Source organism: Lactuca saligna, chromosome 2 (genome assembly GCF_052625555.1).
Source record: "Lactuca saligna cultivar CGN05327 chromosome 2, ASM5262555v1, whole genome shotgun sequence".
Taxonomy (NCBI): Eukaryota; Viridiplantae; Streptophyta; class Magnoliopsida; order Asterales; family Asteraceae; genus Lactuca; species Lactuca saligna.
Window position 1 is genome coordinate 177,366,514 of NC_136418.1, and position 21,971 is coordinate 177,388,484.

At 32.8% G+C, this 21,971-nt stretch overlaps 1 pseudogene; it reads right to left on the minus strand.

The window, feature by feature from the left end:
• Positions 1-3,196: 3,196 nt before the first annotated feature.
• On the minus strand, positions 3,197-10,661 carry LOC145030434 (uncharacterized; annotated as a pseudogene).
• Between the last annotated feature and the right edge of the window lie 11,310 nt (positions 10,662-21,971).

Here is a 21,971-nt window from a genome sequence, read left to right on the forward strand (position 1 = left end):
AATTTTTTAGGTATAATGTGTGTTTATGGTTGTCCATTTCTAGATATGTATGCATATGATTTTGGATATGTTTTAGTTATTTAGGAAGTTTCTCATTGCGAATTTATGTGGGTTTATGCTCTTTGTTTTGGTGATTAATTTCAGGATTTGATGAGAAACGATCCATTGACAAATGGTAAGCAGAATGATCTTGAGCTTGGAGATGTAGTGACGGTAATTTAGTGTTTCTTTCTACTTCCAATTTACACTCCCCAACTGTTTGACATAATGCCTAAGTGAAAGTCATGTTAACTTTGTCTATGCAATTCCAAACAGGCTGCAAATGTGAGTTTTTTCAAACTTCTCTCTCTGGTAAGTGTATGTTACTTCATCATTTTGTTACTTTCAAATGCTGAATTATATTTTTTGTGAAGATATTAAGTTGTCTATGAAATTCCAAACAGGCTGCAAATGTGAGTTTTCTCAAACTTCTCTCTCTGGTAAGTGTATGTTATTTCATCATTTGTTACTTTCAAATGCTGAATTATTTTTTTGTGAAGATATTAAGTTGATTATTAATCACTTAACAGGCAAAACCAAAGGCGGGAAGATTTGATCAGTGGTACTATCGCTTTGTTGATTGCATCCACATCAAGTATCCTGATTGTATGTCTACATCTTCTCATCTCCCTCAACATAGTTTTGTTTTTCAAGAAAAATAATTTTGTTTTTATTACATTTCAACCAAGATTTGGTGGGACATAATCGATAGTGTTTTAGGAGATCTCCAAACATCAGAACAAAATAGTGAAGCAGTTAGCTTAGTCAATAGAAGCATACTAGGAATCATTCTTATTGTTAACTTAATTTTGACTCATTTGATCGATTCCTGTTTTCAGTTTAGTCTGCACAACATGTCAAGCATGGTTATTTTCTTCAGCAAGTGAAAGAATTGTTGATGCCTTGAGAAAGAATCTTTTCACCCATCTTGTTAATCAAGTAAAAATCACTTTTTTTTTTTCAAAAAAGGAAATATATTTTATGCCCCTTTTGTCAAGACTCAAGATTCACTTACCCTTTTGCAGGAAATAGCTTTCTTTGATGTTACAAAAACAGGGGAGGTAACATGTAAGACCAACATTATCTTAAAAAAATAAACTTACTGCAACTTAAATGTTTCTGAAATTTTAAGGAATCTTTCTACTGCATTTGTTGGTATTGGGTTCATATACCACATCGTGGAAGCTAACATGTAAGACCAACATTACCTTAAAAAAAAAGAAAGTTAAATTTTTTTTTTACATAAAAACTTATTCATCTTTTTCTTGTTATTAGTATTGGCTAACATGTACGCCAAGTTGGACGTTAGCTTCTTGAAGTAACCTACAAAGCTCAAGCTACTGCATCGGTTGCTTCCTCAATTACTGAGGTGTGTATTGACCACTAAAACTCATATATTTATTTTTATAATACTAAAGTAATTGCTATCGCATCCAACATTCTTTTCTAACCAAAGTTTTTATGATTATGACAAGATCCCAAAAAGAAAAAAATTTACAATTTTACTTTTATTTTTTTATAAATTTGCAGAAATCTTTTGGTGTTCTACGCACCGTAAGATCTTTTGAATGTTTGTTAACTTTGATATTTGATGTTTTTGCTAAACTTTGATATATATGTTTTTGGATGTTTTGATAGTTTTATATTGTAATGTTAATGTTTAGTTTTGGTTGTATGGCTATTTGATGTTTTTTTTTTTTTATAATAATAATTTGATTATTTTAGTATTTTTGTTTTAGATTCATAATAAAAAAATGATATTATATGTTTGTGACAGATTAGCAATGGAGAAAAAAATATTAATATATGAATTTTGCTAGGGATTAGCGACAGAAAAAAAAAATAATCATGTCTAAAGTTTGCAAGGGATCACCTACTGAAAATGAAAAAACATGACTGAAAATTTTCGACGCCTTCAGCGATGGAATATGAAGATTTGCGACAGAATAGCAACGAAATGTTGTTATACAATTTTGTTGCCGATGTCCTGACGAATTGTATTGAGTGACCATTTAGCGATGGATATTCTGTCGTTAATTTTGTCGCAAGGACGGCTCGCTAAAACCCTTGCTAACTCATTAGCCACCTTTTAAATACCTATGGAGTGCATCTGTCGCTAATCCATCGCAAACAACAATTAGCTACAGAATTGCGACAGATTTGTCCGTCTCTAAAACCCATGTTTCTAATTATAGAACCTGTGAACTCAAGTTGACGTTTTCAAGAATTACATGTGTTCCAAGGATGAAGGGAAGTTTGGCACAAGGAAGAGCAAGTTGCACGAAGATAGATAGGTTTTAGTTTAGTCGATGTAATTGATATTATTAATGAAAGATAAATTTTATGTTTTGAGATTGGTAACGAAGGTTAGCCCTTGGCGCGTCGACCGGGTGTGTGACATAAACATCGGTATTCAAATGTTTATTTAAGAGCTTCTTAATGGATTAAGAACAAGGCTTGAAAAATGGAACGATGACGAGAAATCTTCACATAAATCATAACTAAAAGGAGATTAGGGCTAGGCTTTCCATCCTAACCCATTAAGCACTTAATCCATAGGTATAAGGGCTGGATAATTAAGGGGAACAACTCAGCCACCAATGAAGTAGTGGTGTAGGTGGAGGAATCCAGCAGCTATGGCTGCCGCAAGCGGCAATGGTGCCAAGATGGTGGCAGTTCGGCGGAAATCAAAGATTTAATTAAGGCACAAAAATTTAATTCATGTGACATTTAAAAAGTCTAATATGTAATTTTACAACGGATTTGAAGGAAGCAGTATAAAGAAACAAGTATGTCATGGCTCCTAACTATATGGGGGGCGAGGATTATGAACCTTGAAAAAGGAAACCAGGCCCATCTAGTTAAACCAATGTAACAAAAAAAACCCTAAAAGATGTTTTATCACATTATGCATGCGTCAACACTCAAACCAATTTAGGAAAAATCCCTAGAGATGTTTATCTCATTATACATGAAACAAGACAGTTAAACAACACAGAGTACAAGTATCATTTGCAGTCGTACATGATCCAAGGTAGTAAAAGGAATCATAACTTCCATTATCCTACACTATATCGAAAACAACACATCCGATCCTCTGTTATGCTGTTAAATTTTCCACTTATTGTTTATATTATATTCTGCATGTAAGCCTGGCTTACAGAAAACTTGGTGCTGCTGAATGAACCACGCAATGTTCACGATTTAAACAAAGGATGTTGAGCTTTTTTAAGTCTTGATTTGTCAGATCATAACTAAACAAACCAGGGTTGGATCTAGATTTCCTGAAGATGAGATATCTCTTAACGCTACAAACAGGATATGAATTAAAAACTATAGGAGGATATATTCTTTTGTTCACATAGCTCGAGACACGTATTGAGTGCAACTTCTCCCACTTCATCCTCTGGAAATCTTTAAGAATCCATAAGTCAGCATGATTCCAAGAATCGTTATCAAGGAGAGCAAGGAAACCACCCATACACTACTAGAAACATGGGTTTTAGAGACGGACAAATCTGTCGCAATTCTGTAGCTAATTGTTGTTTGCGATGGATTAGCGACAGATGCACTCCATAGGTAATTAAAAGGTGGCTAATGAGTTAGCAAGGGTTTTAGCGACGGCTCAGATCCTCCTTGCGACAAAATTAACGACATAATATCCATCGCTAAATGGTCACTCAATACAATTCGTCAGGACATCGGCGACAAAATTGTATAACAACATTCCGTTGCTGTTCTGTCGCAAATCTTCATATTCCATCGCTGAAGGCGTCGAAAATTTTCAGTCATGTTTTTTCATTTTCAGTGGCTGATCCCTTGCAAACTTTAGACATGATTTTTCTTTTTTCTGTCGCTAATCCCTAGCAAAATTCATATATTAATATTTTTTTCTCCATTGCTAATCTGTCACAAACATATAATATCATTTTTTTATTATGAATCTAAAACAAAAATAATCAAATAATCAAATTATTATACAAAAAAAAAAAAAAAAAAAAAAAAAAAAAAAAAAAAAAAAAAAAAAACCATCAAATAGCCATACAACCAAAACTAAACATTAACATTACAATATAAAACTATCAAAAACATCCAAAAACATATATATCAAAGTTTACCAAAAACATCAAATATCAAAGTTAACAAACATTCAAAAGATCTTACGGTGCGTAGAACACCAAAAGATTTCTGCAAATTTATAAAAAAATAAAAGTAAAATTGTAAATTTTTTTCTTTTTGGGATCTTGTCATAATCATAAAAACTTTGGTTAGAAAAGAATGTTGGATGCGATAGCAATTACTTTAGTATTATAAAAATAAATATATGAGTTTTAGTGGTCAATACACACCTCAGTAATTGAGGAAGCAACCGATGCAGTAGCTTGAGCTTTGTGGGTTACTTCAAGAAGCTAACGTCCAACTTGGCGTACATGTTAGCCAATACTAATAACAAGAAAAAGATGAATAAGTTTTTATGTTAAAAAAAATTTTAACTTTCTTTTTTTTTAAGGTAATGTTGGTCTTACATGTTAGCTTCCACGATGTGGTATATGAACCCAATACCAACAAATGCAGTAGAAAGATTCCTTAAAATTTCAGAAACATTTAAGTTGCAGCAAGTTTATTTTTTTAAGATAATGTTGGTCTTACATGTTACCTCCTCTGTTTTTGTAACATCAAAGAAAGCTATTTCCTGCAAAAGGGTAAGTGAATCTTGAGTCTTGACAAAAGGGGCATAAAATATATTTCCTTTTTTGAAAAAAAAAAAAAAAGTGATTTTTACTTGATTAACAAGATGGGTGAAAAGATTCTTTCTCAAGGCATCAACAATTCTTTCACTTGCTGAAGAAAATAACCATGCTTGACATGTGCAGACTAAACTGAAAACAGGAATCGATCAAATGAGTCAAAATTAAGTTAACAATAAGAATGATTCCTAGTATGCTTCTATTGACTAAGCTAACTGCTTCACTATTTTGTTCTGATGTTTGGAGATCTCCTAAAACACTATCGATTATGTCCCACCAAATCTTGGTTGAAATGTAATAAAAACAAAATTATTTTTCTTGAAAAACAAAACTATGTTGAGGGAGATGAGAAGATGTAGACATACAATCAGGATACTTGATGTGGATGCAATCAACAAAGCGATAGTACCACTGATCAAATCTTCCCGCCTTTGGTTTTGCCTGTTAAGTGATTAATAATCAACTTAATATCTTCACAAAAAAATAATTCAGCATTTGAAAGTAACAAATGATGAAATAACATACACTTACCAGAGAGAGAAGTTTGAGAAAACTCACATTTGCAGCCTGTTTGGAATTTCATAGACAACTTAATATCTTCACAAAAAATATAATTCAGCATTTGAAAGTAACAAAATGATGAAGTAACATACACTTACCAGAGAGAGAAGTTTGAAAAAACTCACATTTGCAGCCTGTTTGGAATTGCATAGACAAAGTTAACATGACTTTCACTTAGGCATTATGTCAAACAGTTGGGGAGTGTAAATTGGAAGTAGAAAGAAACACTAAATTACCGTCACTACATCTCCAAGCTCAAGATCATTCTGCTTACCATTTGTCAATGGATCGTTTCTCATCAAATCCTGAAATTAATCACCAAAACAAAGAGCATAAACCCACATAAATTCGCAATGAGAAACTTCCTAAATAACTAAAACATATCCAAAATCATATGCATACATATCTAGAAATGGACAACCATAAACACACATTATACCTAAAAAATTTAAGATTTCAATGATGTAACCATAACAATACATAATGATTCAGAGGAGTTGTTGAATATTAGTTCAAAAGGGTACAAAAATCTAAGTTAGAGATACTAATTCAGAGCTCATGGAAACTTACATTCCTATTTAGTTTATTATGGAATATGTAACTAAAGAGCATACATCAGATCAATGAAAACATATTAATATTTATAGAAAGAGTGCTTCTTATCATCATTTATTGAGATAATGACTATATGACAAGAAGGAAAAGTAATTGCATTTTATGAGATTGAAAACCAAATTTTATGAATGAATGAATGATAAGTCTGTGAGAAGAACCTGGAAACTTTTTTTGGATATGATACGATGAAATCCATGTCTTTGGAGATGCATGCACGACAAACAATGAATGGGAGGATTGCTTGATTGAATCTCTATCATCCTGCTTATCATATAAGGTATTATTATGTGTCTCTATCTAATGAAGATGTACCTTTAAAGCTTGATGGTGAGGAAATAAAAATCGGAAGAGAAACTTGAAAACAAGTGGAGGGAAGCTCAGAAACACCAAACAAAGCTACATTTGACTACAGAACCTGTTGAATTGGAGACAAACATAGTCAAAGCTACATTTGACTACATAAACTACTGAATTGGAGACAACATTCAAGAGATGAATGAAAATATCAAGTTAGAAGATGAGATTCAAGGAATCAAGATTTTAATTACATGATGCAATCGATTCAAGGTGATCGTGCATGTAATGCTGAGGTATAATAGGGATGAAAATTGAAACAGAAAAAAGGGGGAAATTAAACCCTAACGTAATATATTGTGCAACTAAACTAAACCTAAATCCAATATAGGACTAAAAAAAGAAAATCAAGCGATTTACCTAAATCAGAAGTTAATGAAAACTACTTTTAGATTTTATGGAGGTTGTCGGAATTGAAAGCAACAGTGGTGAGTTGTTTCATCATCTGTTAGAACGGAGATGGTGATATTATTAGGTTAACATGGCATAGGAACTTACTCCAGAGTGATAAAAGCGGATTTAGGAGGGAAGAAAACTTACAACAATTTCGTGAAATTGGAATTGGTTTGCGCTAATTTCAGCGAGAGATTGGCGATCGTAAAACAGAAACGTGCGTACCCCAAATCTATTTTTTGTCGGCGATCTCTCGCTAAACGTGTACCATAGATGGAAAAAATTCGATAATTTCTCTATCTGTCGTTGAACCCTCGCTGAAATGCCTTGATTTTCGACCGACTAGCAAGGGAGTGGTGTGCATCGATAAACACTTGCAAGATCCGTAGTTGATCCTTCGATAAATCCTAGCAAATATGAAATATGTTGAATAAATAAAGTAAATATCTAAAATATGGCGGATCTGTTGTAAATCCCTAGCTATAAGCCTAAAACTTTGCTACAGAATTTATCCATCGCTAAATCAGTAGCTGAAACTCAAGTTTCTAGTAGTGATATCAACAAGAGAATATTGTCTTCCCACTCAATCATCATTGCATTTTGGTAGGGGGATTTGCAAAATTTTATCTTTCACCATGTTCACAGAAACCAGGTACTTAGAGGAATGAACATCCCAATGAAAGTACCTGCCCTGAACTGAAACCGGGTTACCCCAATAATATTGCCCTTCACCCATATCATAAGAAGGCCCTTCAGTCTTAATCCACATCGAGGAAACACCAGAGGTAATATCTCTATTCAATTCAATAATCTTGCACTGGATTGGTGGGCCCATAAATATGTGAATGGCCTTGTAGACTCCCTTGAATCCATCGAAGGCAAGGGCCACTCCACATTTGATTGTATAGTGTCCTCCGACAAGATGTTCCACACCAAGGAAGATATAATCCTTTCTTAGTCATTAGATTGAAAACATACAAAGATTTGTTTCTATTGGGGTCCACTATTAAAAGGAACTCGTTACACCAAGACTTTATCCGGCCTTTGTAAGGTATGTTAAGATGTTGTTGTTCCAATTCCAGCCCTTGTTTTTCTTACCTTATAACCACCTGAATTGCTGTGTGAGGTCCACTTGACCTCTGGACGATGAAAGAAGCATGTTCTATCAAGATTTTGTTAGTTATTATATTGAACCATCTTCTGCAGACAAACTTAGTCTTATAACGAAGGATAACAGTAGGAAGCCTTCTCAGGATATCAAAAAGAATGTCATCTGTAAGAAAGGAAGAGTAGTCCACCTTCTTTTCCCTGATCTTCCATCCATCTTCAGACTCTTCCCTGAATTTTTTCCTCATTGCTCTCTCCATTGACTCCTGTTTCACAATAATACATTACCTTTTTTGAAAGCAGAAATACAAGGAAAAAGAAATATAACTAGAAAATGTCTACTTCAATCGATGAGTATCTTTAACTCCAAAATAACTAATAATCAAATGGTAGATAATTTATTTTAGTTTGTATTTTTCTAGTAAAAACAAAAATGAAGTTAAGATTCCTTGTTATTCATAACTTATCCGAATTACTAGTATTCACTGTTGTAAATTGTAATAGATTCTGGCGATTCCAAAGGAATGCCTTATTTTGTGCCAAAGAGGCAAATAAATAAATTCATCACCCCACTAAATTGATTCAAGAAGGAAAGAACCAATCTTTGTTAAGTTACTGTATCGCACTACTTGTTATTGGCAATAACTAAAAAATCTCTGTGGAATTGTCCTTTATCCCAACCGATTAAACTCGCAAAATCTTTATCAATATAATCAAGTTCAACACTTTTTTAACAGTGATTGCATTAAACAAAACTCTAGCAAGAAAATAGATCATGAACAGAGTTACAAACCTGTTAGATATCGGTTAATCTAAGAATAAAGATCAACATTGGTTAGGGTTTAAGCACTTAAACAAACGATTCAACGATTCCAAGAAAACAAAGTAATAATGCAAAACGAAAAATAAGACAGTCATTTATGTGGTTCACACGATCAGGATCTTCAGCTACATCCACAGGCACGAACACATGAGAGAGTTTTTATTGATTTGTGATGAGTGGATTTCTAATACATTAGGCTACACGAATTCAAAGAATATAAATATTAGTTGTTTGACCTAAAACTGTCAATAAAACCAAGCCCAAAGTTTACAAATCTTGCCCGTGAGTCCATGACGAAATCTGATATAGGGTCAAAGAGATGAATCAGTCTCCACAACTTAACACGTACACTATGCAAAGCAAGCTGGATATGTCTGATCCACATACCCAACTTGAGGCGAGTGTAAAATATTTAATTAATTTGTTAAATTAGGAATTATTTCAGGTTAATTACAGACTGTTTCCTTAAGCTTTTTTATCTTTACAAGGTTCTACCTTGAGAGTTGAGACATAAATATTATCTTTTTAGATAAGTCCTTTGTATTCCAAAATTAGAAGTCTATAACCACTCGCTTATCTTTTTAATTAGTTCTTTGTAATATAGAAAAATTTCTAAATCAATATTTTTCCTTTCTATCATTCTTTAGATAGCATTGTTGTTGATTTTCGTGATTCTCGATATAGAAGTCCAGTAGTGAATCACTAAATACGGGACTACAAAAATAGATTAAATCGCTGGAAATAGTGATATGGAGTAATCACCTAGGACCCGATGAAATTTAGGTAAAAATGCAAAACAAAAAATGGATCTACACAATGAAAGTCCAAATCATGCATAGATCTATTCCATAACGATGCGGCATCCCTATTATTGGGGGTAGATATGTAAATCACTATAAATACAAGAAGTCTTGGTTCGAGTCGAGAGGGGAGAAGTAGAATTGAAATGAAATTTTTGTTGTAAAGATATATCTCGACTTCCGGGAGCTACAATTCCCTTGCATGTTTCTAAAAAAGATTGTTTCCCTAATTTAGACACTTGACCTTGACAGATTCAGGTAACCCAGCATGTCTTCCATGCCTAAACCCTAAATTGGTTAAATCAACTATACAGTTTGAACATTCATCTCCAAAAGCAATGTTAGCATAAAATCTTTTTGTATTCCTTCCTCCTATATCCCTATCTTCCAAAAATATCAAACTATATTTGTCTGAAAAAAGTGTGATAATTTGGTAATTTGACAAATAAGAAAGCGGATAAGCTACTGTATATGGAGATAATCTGTACTTTTTGGACACTATGGTCATTTAAAAATGTGATGGTGTTCAAAGTTGTCCTTTTCGACTCTTTTATACTGCATTCTTACAAGTGGGTATGGAACCGATGTAGAGGGAGTAGAATATGGTGGACTGAGTGGATTAAAAAAAATCCTAATTAAAACTGCTATTAGATCATGTATCTGTAACTATTTTTTTTAACTCCTCTAAACCTCTTGCTAAGAGCATCATCGCAGACTGCTGTTTAAAAAAAATGGTAATTGGTGATTAAACATTCCTTTTCCAGGAACTGGAAGGACCAAAAAGAGAAATCTACCTCCTCTGAAAATGAATTGAAAAGAAGGTACAGATCTTCATGCACGCGCACAAATGTGCACACCTCTTATAGTTAACATAAATTCTAAAATGGAGGCCAACGGTTGTAATCTAGCAGTTATACATATCAAAAGTATGAAATCAATTGGCCATATATAAGAACTAACATGCATCTTAACTCATCTATCAGCCAGCAAAAGGCCCGTGACATATACTGATTAGCTATATACGAAATGAAATTACATACACTAAATTACGATCCAATTGATATACACGTTCACGTCAACTTGCAAGCACATAAGAAATACGTTTCACATCAACGATCCTCAAAATTACATAAAGGAAAGAAAGAAGTACATAAAAAGCCAGATTGATGAATTTGAGACAAGAAGGTGGGAAGAAGAAACCTGTAGTGCGCTAGCTTTCATCTTGAAGAATTGGACGATGATCGGAGTAAGGTTACCGGAGAGTAATCGGGGGAAAAGGGGAGAAAATGAGGTTTCTCTAGGGCTCAATTCAGCAGCAGCGGAGATATATATGTTTCCCAATGTAGCCGTAGCGGTGGAGGTTCGTAAATGAATTTACGAAATCTTGTAATAATTACAGAGATATTCATTTATATTCAAATTTTATTTAAACATCTTTTGTGTCCAAAAAATGAAAGTTAATTTAAAACCTTTATTTTTTTTTTATTTATTTATTTTTTTTAAAGTAGTATTTCGCCAAAAAAAATCCGAAGAAGATAAATATGTGACGTTGTTGTTAATGTCATATATTCAAACATCCATATATTTGGTCGGGTCCGAATCCAATAAAAATATCCATATATATTCACAATATTTATATTCAAATATCCATATATTTGCTGGAGTCCAAGTTAGTAAAAATATTCAGCATAAAAATATATGAATACAAATATATAAACATAATTTTATCGTAGTAGATAATGCCATATATCCAAACATCTTCCATATAATATATATAGCAATATAGAATTAATTATTTGTTTATATTATGATATCGAGTGTTAGCAAATTTTGACTGTCTAACAAAATTGTGAAATATTATTTATATAATTATTTAACTATATAATATTCAGTAGTTTAAATACTATGACACAATATTTCGAAGTAAATTATAAATTGTTGGGTTTTAGCATGTATAAATGGCAAAGTTCTAAAAAGTTCGTCATGACTCCACGATGGCGCACCATGGCTCCAAAGCTTGTACCTGCCGCCAAACTTTACCAAAATTTCGTCGTAACTCGTATATGTGTATAAAAATGAATAATAGTTGAAAATAAATATAAAAAAATATTAATTATATATAAAAATATCGTCTTATGTCACGTCTTACAAACGAAGTGGTTCGCTAAGGCTCATAAAAGCTTGAAGATTGATATTACCACCAAGTCACACTTTATGTTATTTAGAACCTTAAATGGTCTATGTGTTTTTTTTTAATCTGAAGTTTATTCCCTCAGTTTAAAAAATTTCACAGATGGTCCTTCTGTTTTCAAAACTTTTGATGGTTGGTATTTATTACTCAGCACGATAAGTTATGTTCATTAACTGAATGGTATTTTTGTTATTTCACTACCACAGAGACCATTTATGAAGCTTTGTCTTATTTAAAATCTCTCTCTCTCTCTCTCTCTCTCCCTCCCTCCCTCCCTCTCTCTCTCTCTCTCTCTCTCTCTATATATATATATATATATATATATATATATATATATATATATATATATATCTCATCCCTTAGCCATTTTCATTCTCAACCTCTCTCTTTAATCCTTTCATCATCTTCATTCTCAAACGACAACCCTGAAATCAATGGACCTACCCCAAAGATTAAAAAAAAATAACGATTAAAATGGAAACCCCAACCACCATCAACCTTTTTTCAGAGTGAAGAAGTTAGTAGAGATATGGTCTTATTCAACCCTTCTAAAGGGGTATAGCAAAGAAAAGCATCAGTTCCATAGATTTATCCATAGTTGTACCTAGGGATGAAAGTAGGTCCAAACCCGGACCGGATGGACCCGGACCCGGAAAACTCAGAACCAGTTAACGGAACTTTGTAGAACCGGAAACCAGACCAGTATATAGGAACCGGTTCCGGGCACGGTACCGGTAAAGTGGATCTAGAACCGGAAAACCCGGAAACATCAAAGTGAGTAGGTTGGAACTGGATAAAATGGGTTTAGAACTGGAAAACTCGAAAAACCAAATTTTTTTGGCAATTACTTACTACTTAGTGGGTTGAACTTTGAGAGAATGTAAGTCATTGAATATAAAACAAAAATTGATAAAATTATAGTCTAAAATCACGTACAGACTCTAAACTACACTTCGGAAAAAACCGCATGTCAATCCGACTTTAAGCAAATGAGATATGTATGTGTTAACGTTTTCACAAAATACAAAATACAAAAATAAGTAGCTGAAAAGTTGAAAATTTTCAGCTTTGATATCCCGACTTTGGGGGACTGTAAGTCATTGAATATTAAACCAAAAATAACAAAATTATGATCTAAAATCATGTACAAACTCTAAACTAGAAGTTGGAAAAAACCGCATGTCAATCCGACTTCAAATAACTTAGATATGCATGTTTTGAAACTTTCACAGAATACAAAAAAGCTAAAAAACTAAAAAACATCCAACTTTGATATCTCAACTTTGGGGTCCTGTAAATCAATGAATATAAAATTAAAAATGACAAATTTGCAGTCTAAAATCATGTACAAAATCTAAACTACACGTTGGAAAAAAAATCGTATGTCAATCCAAGTTAAAATGAATGAAATATGTATGCTTTAAACGTTTCATAGAAACTGGTTCCAGCCCCTAAAAGTGGTTCTGGTTCCTAACATCGGTTTCGATTTTTAGACCTTGTTTACCCAGACCTGATGGACCCAACGTGGATTACCCGGAACTCGGAAAAAGCCAAATTTTAAACCCGAAACCCAAACTGATTCTATATATTCTGGTTCTAACGATTCAAGTTTCGGTCTAGTTTTCTGGTTTTAAATCTAATCCCTAGTTCGGTTTATGTGTTTGAGGACGATTAATCACACTCTTTTCCTTTTCTATCAAATTTCAGTATCATCTAGACGTGTGCAGAGGAATCAATTTTAGATTCCAATTTCACCAAATCAATGAAGCTTACGATGTATGCTCTCTCACTCTATTTTGAAACTCGGTTTCTTACGTTTTATCACATCAAAGAATCTATTGCATCTACGAATGGAATGGGAGAAAATGGATTGGGGTTTTTTGGAGGGATGATTGGAGAAGATGAAGATGAACAAGAAGATAGAAATGGAGAGATGAGGATGGTTCTGGTGATGGTAGCTACAAAAAAAGAAGGAAAGGGGAGATTCCAATGGTGGTTCTTACCAGCAAACTCAACAAACCCATAACACAAAATCGATTTCCAAAACATATGTGTTTAAACTTGTGTTTGAGTTACAGGTGTTCTCGATAATCTCATGAACCAATGATTCAGACTACTCACTTTTGGTTCCTAATCATTATGAAGATAAAGATGTTCTTGACTGATTTTAAGGGAAAATCCAAAAGCATGATGATGTTAAAGATGGAAAATCAGATTAATTTTTTTCAGTTCAGTTCTTGGTGCTCACTTTCTTTTAATGGTGGAGTGTGGGTGATGATGAAGAAGTTAAAGGAGAGAGAGAGAGAGAGAGAGAGAGAGAGAGAGAGGGGGGGAGGGAGGACCCTTTTATGTTAAATAATTGCATTTTATTTCATTTTTCTTTTTTTAACTAAGAAAAAGCTTCATAAATGGTTCCAGTGGTAGTGAAATGACGAAAATATCCTTTCGTTAACAGACAAAACTTAACCGAGTGAGCAATAATGACCAAACATCAAAAGTTTTGAAAGCATAGGGACCATCTGTGAAATTTTTTAAACTTAGGGACTAAACTTCATATTTAAGAAAAGCACAAAGACCATTTATGATGTTTTTTTATAATAAATTTTAATAATGTATAGAAAGATTGAGAACAAGATTAATATTTCATTAAACTAAGAATTGGCTATATTTCAAGATGGAAAAGGTTAAGTAGGAAAACTGAATCGAGGTGAAAGATGTTTAAAGGTGAGAGAAAAGATGTTTGAAGGTGAGAGGTTGTGAAACAACTTGACCTTGGGGGTACGAATACATGACTTTTCAAGGAAACGTTATAGAGATTAAGGCACATTAAATTGTGGATGTGGGGTATGATGAAAGTGATGTGTACATCAGCTTCTTGTTGATTTTGAAGGCTTTGTGCGAAAAATAAAAATGGGTTCCTAAATATAATTTTTTATATGTAAGTAAAACTCGTTAATATTATAATAAGTCAATAAATGTTATAACTTTATTAGAATTTGTTTTCATTTATCCTATAATTTTTGAAATTTTTGTTAGTTTCTTAGTTTATTTGTAATCTTGTGAAATAAAAAACAAGGAACCAATCGTGGACGTCGGAAATCATAATGATAAGTGATCAAGGGAATGGATGTACAAACTTTAGTATATTGGTTTAAATGGTCCCTCGTAACTTTTTTTTGCATATAAAGGGTTTGTACTTGTAATTTTATGGTTTAAAAGGTCCTTTTTGCAAATTTGAAAGGGTCACCCGGTGACACACATCCTAATAGGATCATTGTCAATGCCACATAGTTTCCATGTGGATTAAAAATGCCAGGTCATTGCCATGTGGTTGTAATTAAAAGAGACGGAATCATTAAAACCCATGAATTGTCCCTTTCGTCTTCTTTCGTTTGCTACCTTTTCACCTATATCATTTTCTTCAACTGTTACTTACACAGATCCTTTTCTTACACTGTTCGTCAAGGGTGGCTCAACCAGTTTGGAGACTCTAAGCAAACCAAAATTTTGGGGCCCTTTGGTTTTATTATACTCCTCAATTATATTTACATACAAGTTCACTCTGTATGTTTTCTTCAAGGATAATTTCAGTATAAGATAAAGAATTTTTCCTGTTGTAATAACCTAAATAAACAAGAATTTGATAAAAGATTATATATGATTCTTATAACACCTAATATAACAAAAGTACATAGCAAACTTGTTATTAAAACCCATTATTCGCTGTCAATAATATATGGTATTTAAGACTAGATAACTCAATGATATAACTATTTTCTAATTGAAAGAAGTAATATATAGTTTTTCTATTCTTCCACTTGATTTATTTTGTAGTTACTGGATTTGATTTATTTTGTGGTTACTGGATTTGATGTTTTAATGCATGGGCGGATCCATAATAGATCCCGGGGTATCCTAAGATACCTCTCAAAAAAAATACGGCAGTATAATTTTTTTAAAAATATTTCGTTCTATGTAGTGTACATATCCATAATAATAATAATATGTTTAGCGAAATAATAACAAAAGATGTAATTGGTTTAGATGGTTAAGGCGTTAGGGGATGTTTCTAGAGGTTACATATTCAAATCTTCTTACAAACATTTATTTTTGCAGCTTCTTTTATATAGTTTTATATAGATTATACCTATTATATTATGATGTTGTGAAAATTAAGGACAAGTATTGAGTTGTCCAAGTGGTAAAGTGTTGAACTTTTAAGTCTGAGGTCTCAATTTCGAATATTGGCTTGTTTATTAGTCTTTCAACTTGTTTTTTAAAATTTTAAAAACATCCCACATCGGCCATAACATGAAGCATAGAATGGCTGGTTTCATGAAGATAGATCTCCATTTTCTGGAATTTTACAAGATACCTCGCTATTAACTACTCGGATTGAGTGGGGCAAAGGTTTGATGATTGTGATTTTATTGGAATTGACAAGAATGAATTTGTGGAATTCCTTCAAAGATTCGCGAATAAGAGACGTCTTACTGTTTACTTTTGCATGACTGATATTGAGTTTTGTATGGATTGAGGATAATCATTAATGACATTGAAGTAATCAAAGTAGGGTATGCTTCTGGTTGTGTAATTTCGGTATACATGGGCCATCTTGGTGTTAATGTACATCAATAGATTCTTGAAGAGCAAGATGAAATTTGCAGTTCTTTAGACGAATTGTCTGGTGTAAATGAAGTTCATGGTGGTATGAATATTGATGATGGAATTGACATGGACTATTTGATAGGTGATATGGTGGATTTGCAAGGTGATCAAGATGATGGCATTGACATGGAAATTGACACTGAACCTGATGAGTAGAATCCTATGAACAAGACAAAAGATGATGAGTTTCTGAGTAAGTTGTGCCCAAAGGAGCAAGTCACCCCCCACAGTCCACCTCGTGAAGAGCCATATGATCATTTAAATGAGGATGAGGTAATATCTAATGAATAAGCTATTTACAATGAGAATGTTTATTGGAAAAAACAGAAGTATGTACTAGGTATGAGATCTGTGAGTCCTAAACAACTGAAACATTGATTTGTAACTATGTTGTAGCAAATGGTTATTAGTTATGCTACAAAAAATAATAGTAGAAGACTTTTAGTGAAATGTTGTTATGGGCAGTGCAAATTTAGAATGCAGGCTTCTTGGATGAGTGAGGAAAAGTCTTTCCAAATTAAGAGTCTCATAATTAAGCATAATTGTGCAAGAAATTTCAAATTAGTTTCAATTGTCAACTATTCCTAGATAGGTAGCCATTACACCACACAATTCTTACAGAAACAAAAAGTTTGTGTGAGGATGCTTAGGCATGAGGTTAAATAGAAATTTGTTATAGATGTGAGTATAGGATAATGTAGAAGAGCAAACAAGTATGCAATTGAATTGATTGAGGGAACACTAGTGGAGCACTATGCAAAGCTAGGGTCATATGGTGAGGAGATAAGAAGATCAAATCTTGGATCAATAGTCAAAATGGATGTCGATTGTATGTCAGATGGTAAGAATTATTTTAGCAAGTTTTACATTTTTTTGATGGGCTAAAGCAAGGGTGGAGAGGGAGCTGCAGAAGGGTTATAAATTTAAATAGGTGTTTCTTAAAGGGTTTATGTACTGGAGAGCTAATATGTGATGTAGGAATGGATGCTAATAATCACATATTCCCAATTGCATGGGCAGTTGTGTGTGTAGAAAACAAAAAATAATTAGAAATGGTTCTTGGAAAATCTAAAAGACGACCTTCAACTGGATAATGGTTTTGGTATAACATTAATGTCGGATCGGCATAAGATATGTCCAATAGTTTCAGATTTTATATATTTTAACTTTAGGTTTCATTTTCACTAACATATTACCATTGTTTGATAACGATTGTTAGAGGTTGTCAAAAAAGTACCACATACTGTTAAGCAAAGGCAATATGCAAGGAATAGTGTTGCCAACTTTAGGAAAAGATACATTGGTGTACACTACTAGACCGTGTTTTGGAAGGCAATCAAGGCATCCACCGAGCCTTTATTCAACGTTTCCATGAAGGAGATCGAACTGCTTAACCCTACAGCCTTTACATACATTATGGAAACAAAGCCCAAATCATGGAGTAGAGCATTCTTTCAAGAAGGAAGGATGTGTGATGCAGTGAAGAATGGATTATCTAAGAGCTTTAACGGTGTCATAAAGGATGCAAGGAAAAATCCAATCATCACCATGTTAGAAGAGATTAGATTGTATGTTATGGAGAGGCTATACAATTTGAAGATAAAAGGTAGTTCATGGCCTGATTACAAACCTTGCCCAACAATTACACCCCTACTGGATAAATTGAAAATAGCTCAAATGTACTTTCTAATCTTTACATTCTTACTTGTATTTAGATACTAACTTATGTTCTATCTCATATAGGTTTTGGAATGTTTTACCAAGTGTTCTAAACCAATTTGAAACAAGAAACCCGATAAAGTCCTATGTTGTTGACCTGGACAAGAAGACTTGTAGTTGTAGAGTGTAGCAACTTAATGGGTATGGTTGTGTTCATTTAGTTGTTACAATATCATATCGGAATAGAGATGTTGGCACATATGTGGATCCAATGTTCTATGGTGCTTTTTACAAGAACACTTACAATTACCAAATACATGAGATGAATGGTAGCAACATGTGGCCACCTACTGAATTCATACCACCTCTTACACCATTGAAGAGAAGAATATCAGGTAGGCCAAAGGTAAACAGAAGAAGAAATGCATCAGAAAAGCTTCCAAGACACGTTGTGTCTAAGGAAGGGGAAAAAATAGCATGCAGTGTTTATAAACAAGTAGGACATAACAAGCTAACATGTCCTCAAGCTGAAATACCTCAAGTGCAAAAAACTCAAGTTAAAAGGCGGTCAAAACTAAATGTGAAAAAGAAAACATCAGTTGCTGAAAATGGTAAAGGATCAAAAGAAGTTGGTGCAGGAAGTAGTGGATCAAAATCATTGCCTTAAACACAAAATGGAGAAAAATCATTGGGTAAGTGTAAAGAAAGAAATCGGAAAGAATTATCAGGATGAAACTTGCTAAGAGGGTTAAGGGAGAGGATGGGAAAGGAGATACTAGTGCAAAACCATCGGACCTTAATGATTAGGATATGTCTTCCTTATACTTGTTGTGTTTGTACTGTTGGATTAGGTGTCTAAGCCCATACCTATATTTGCTATGTACTTGACCCGATTGTAGTATGGTCCTTTTGGGTTGCCTTCACCAAAGCAAATTGACTGGATGAATAATGGAGAAAAGAGATAAATTTGATTTATTAATATATTAAAAGAGAAATCATATTATTTAATTAACATTGGTCAAGAATTAATTTAGAATTAATTTTGTGGTCAAAAGAGGTTAATTGAATTAAGGGGACTGGTATTGTAATTATTAGATAATTGCAAAATGGGCTGAGGATCTCTTGGATAAGAGGTTGACAAAATCTTATGGAAGCCCATAAAGATTTCGTCCAAGACTAGGTATTCTGGAAGATTCCTATGGGTTACTTAGGGCTTAAGTAACCAGATTAGGTATTTAACTGAAACTCTAATTCCTCACCTATATAAAGACCCCCTTTGCATCCAATTTCCGGCTACATTGAACCCTAAGAATCCCTAGAGCCAAAATTAGATTTCCTCTTCTCTCTCTAACATTCTCCAATTGTTTTTGGTGTTTGTGATCGATTAGAGGTATTACATTTGTGATACTAAGCTCTCAAAGGCAAGGATCTTCAAGCTACAATTTGAAAGGTAACATTCTTACTTGTTTAATTATGTTGATTTCAATTTCTATATGATAGATTTAGGGTTTACAAGCTTTGGATGATTATTACATGTACAATTAAAAAAACCTAGATCCAAAGCATTAGGGTTTGCATGTGCACCATAGGATTGTTCTTTTGCTCATAACCCAACATGTACTTCATCCTACTTGGTTGTTATGTTTGGAATTGGTTTGTTCTAGGTTGTTATGTTTGGATTTATAGTAACTTTGTATGTTTGATAAAAATTGCTACTTGTTTGTTTGTTTCGGACACATTTGTACTTGTTTCCTTGTTATGTAATGAATGTGCATGGTGCATTTTACCTAATGTACATGGGGTCAATAGTTTAAGGAAACAAGGGTAATTTGGTTGAGTTACAAGGGAACATGTGGTCCTTGTAACATCACCGAACACATGTGGTCCAATAAGTTGGTTGGTTGGTTATGGACCTTGTATAATTTAAAGGGTAACATCAGTTGACACTAGATCGTTTAAGACATTAACTTTAAGGGTAATACAATAAGAAAAATAATATTAACAAATTACACAAGCATGCATGTTAAACAACATGTTCATAATTTAATCCAAATGACCTTAATTACAACTTGTACATAATTAAACCCAAAAAAAAATACCCAACTACATATTAGGTCAACCTTCAACTTAAACACCTCAAATTGAAGCTTTTTCTCCGACCTAATCAACTCATTTATGATCACACCTTCATTGTTGCACTGTATTTCATCAACCCAAGCTATAAAACCAGAACGGGCATCCTGGCCAACAATTATTTGCCCCAATTAATAAATGTTAAGAAAACTAGGGTTAACATCACAAGATGAATAAACTACAATTTACCTTGTTGGGATATGCATAAAAAGCCTTTCCTAGGTTATTGCTAGTATGCGATCCACATTCCATGTTCTTCATTATCTACCTCGATAGTCGGGAGTATTTGATAGAGAAAACAAAGTGAGAGAATGAAACAAGCAGGTATAGAAGAAGCTTTTGACAGATTTCTAGTATGTAGAAAAGACTAAATTACCCCCACCGTGCAACGCACGTGGGGTTCACTAACACGATACTTTTTCCTTCTTCCCACTTACAATGCACTATTAACATGTTTATTTTATCATAAAATTTAGAAAATAACATGATACGAAAACACTTTGAATAACAAACATGTTACTTACAAAACACTTGTCATCCAGACAAGTCTTTTACATTCATCAGTGGAGTTTCCTAGAAATCATCATTACCATCTTCCAAAAGGTTTCTAAAATATTCAAATAAATCTCTACGAATCAATTAATATTCTAGCATTTTAATTAATTAAAAATATTTAATTAATTACCAAAATAATTTCCAATTAATTTATTAATTCATAATAATAATATAATAACTTATTATTCTTAATTTCCTTATTGCTAATTGTATAATGATGCCAATTACCTAAAAAGATTTTTTTATTATTTAGAAATATTTAGTTAATGACCTTGAATACTATCTCCAAGACATGCACTCGAATTATCTTTTGTGTTAATCTTAGTCACATTATATATATATATATATATATATGTGTGTGTGTGTGTGTGTGTGCGCGCGCGCACGCGCATATGTAGGGAAGGATTATATGGAAAAACAAAAAAAAAACCCTAAAAATCATAAAAATACATAAAAAAATACTTAGAGATCACAAAACTTTTTTTTTTTTTGATTTTATATATGAAAAAATCACTGAAAAAAAAATCGAAAATTTTTTTTGGTTTTTTTTTTTAAATTTCACCGAATTAGAAGAAAAATTTGCGATTTTTTCATTTATAAAGTCAAAAAAAAAAAGTTTTGTGATCTTTAAGTATTTTTTATGCATTTTTAGGGTTTTTGTTTTCCATAGAACATAAACCTCTATGTGTGTGTGTGTGTGTGTGTCTATATATATATATATATATATATATATATATATATATATATATATATATATATAAAAATATAAGGTTAGGTTCATGTGAGACAGCTTAATTTTGTGAAACCGTGAGACTATTTTTTTTAATGAAATATTATAATATTCTAGTATTCATAAAAAAATTAAATATGTGTAATATTCTAATATTTAAAACAATAATTTTAACATATTTTATAATGAAATATTCCAAAACATATAATGTTAGAATATATTACATATTCTATTCCCGGCTTATGAACAATTCCTAATCAACTGGGTATTATTCATCGACTTGGGGGCTAAAATGTGCTTAGTTATCGGCTTCCTTTCTCACCATCAATCTCAACCAATCTACTTCCACACATTACCCGCTCCTGCTTCTCACTGCCATTGACTGTTGATATTATACAACGAAAAATCTAGGGTAATGGTCTTGTATGTCAATGTGGTATGTTTGCTAGTTGAACATCGAACCCTTTGTGAGGTATATTGCATTATTAATTTCACAATAAATTTTAGTGCATGACAAATCGCCACATAACTTAGTTTATATATAGTTGATGGTTGTCGAAACCAACAAATAAATAACCATATGTTCTAACACAAA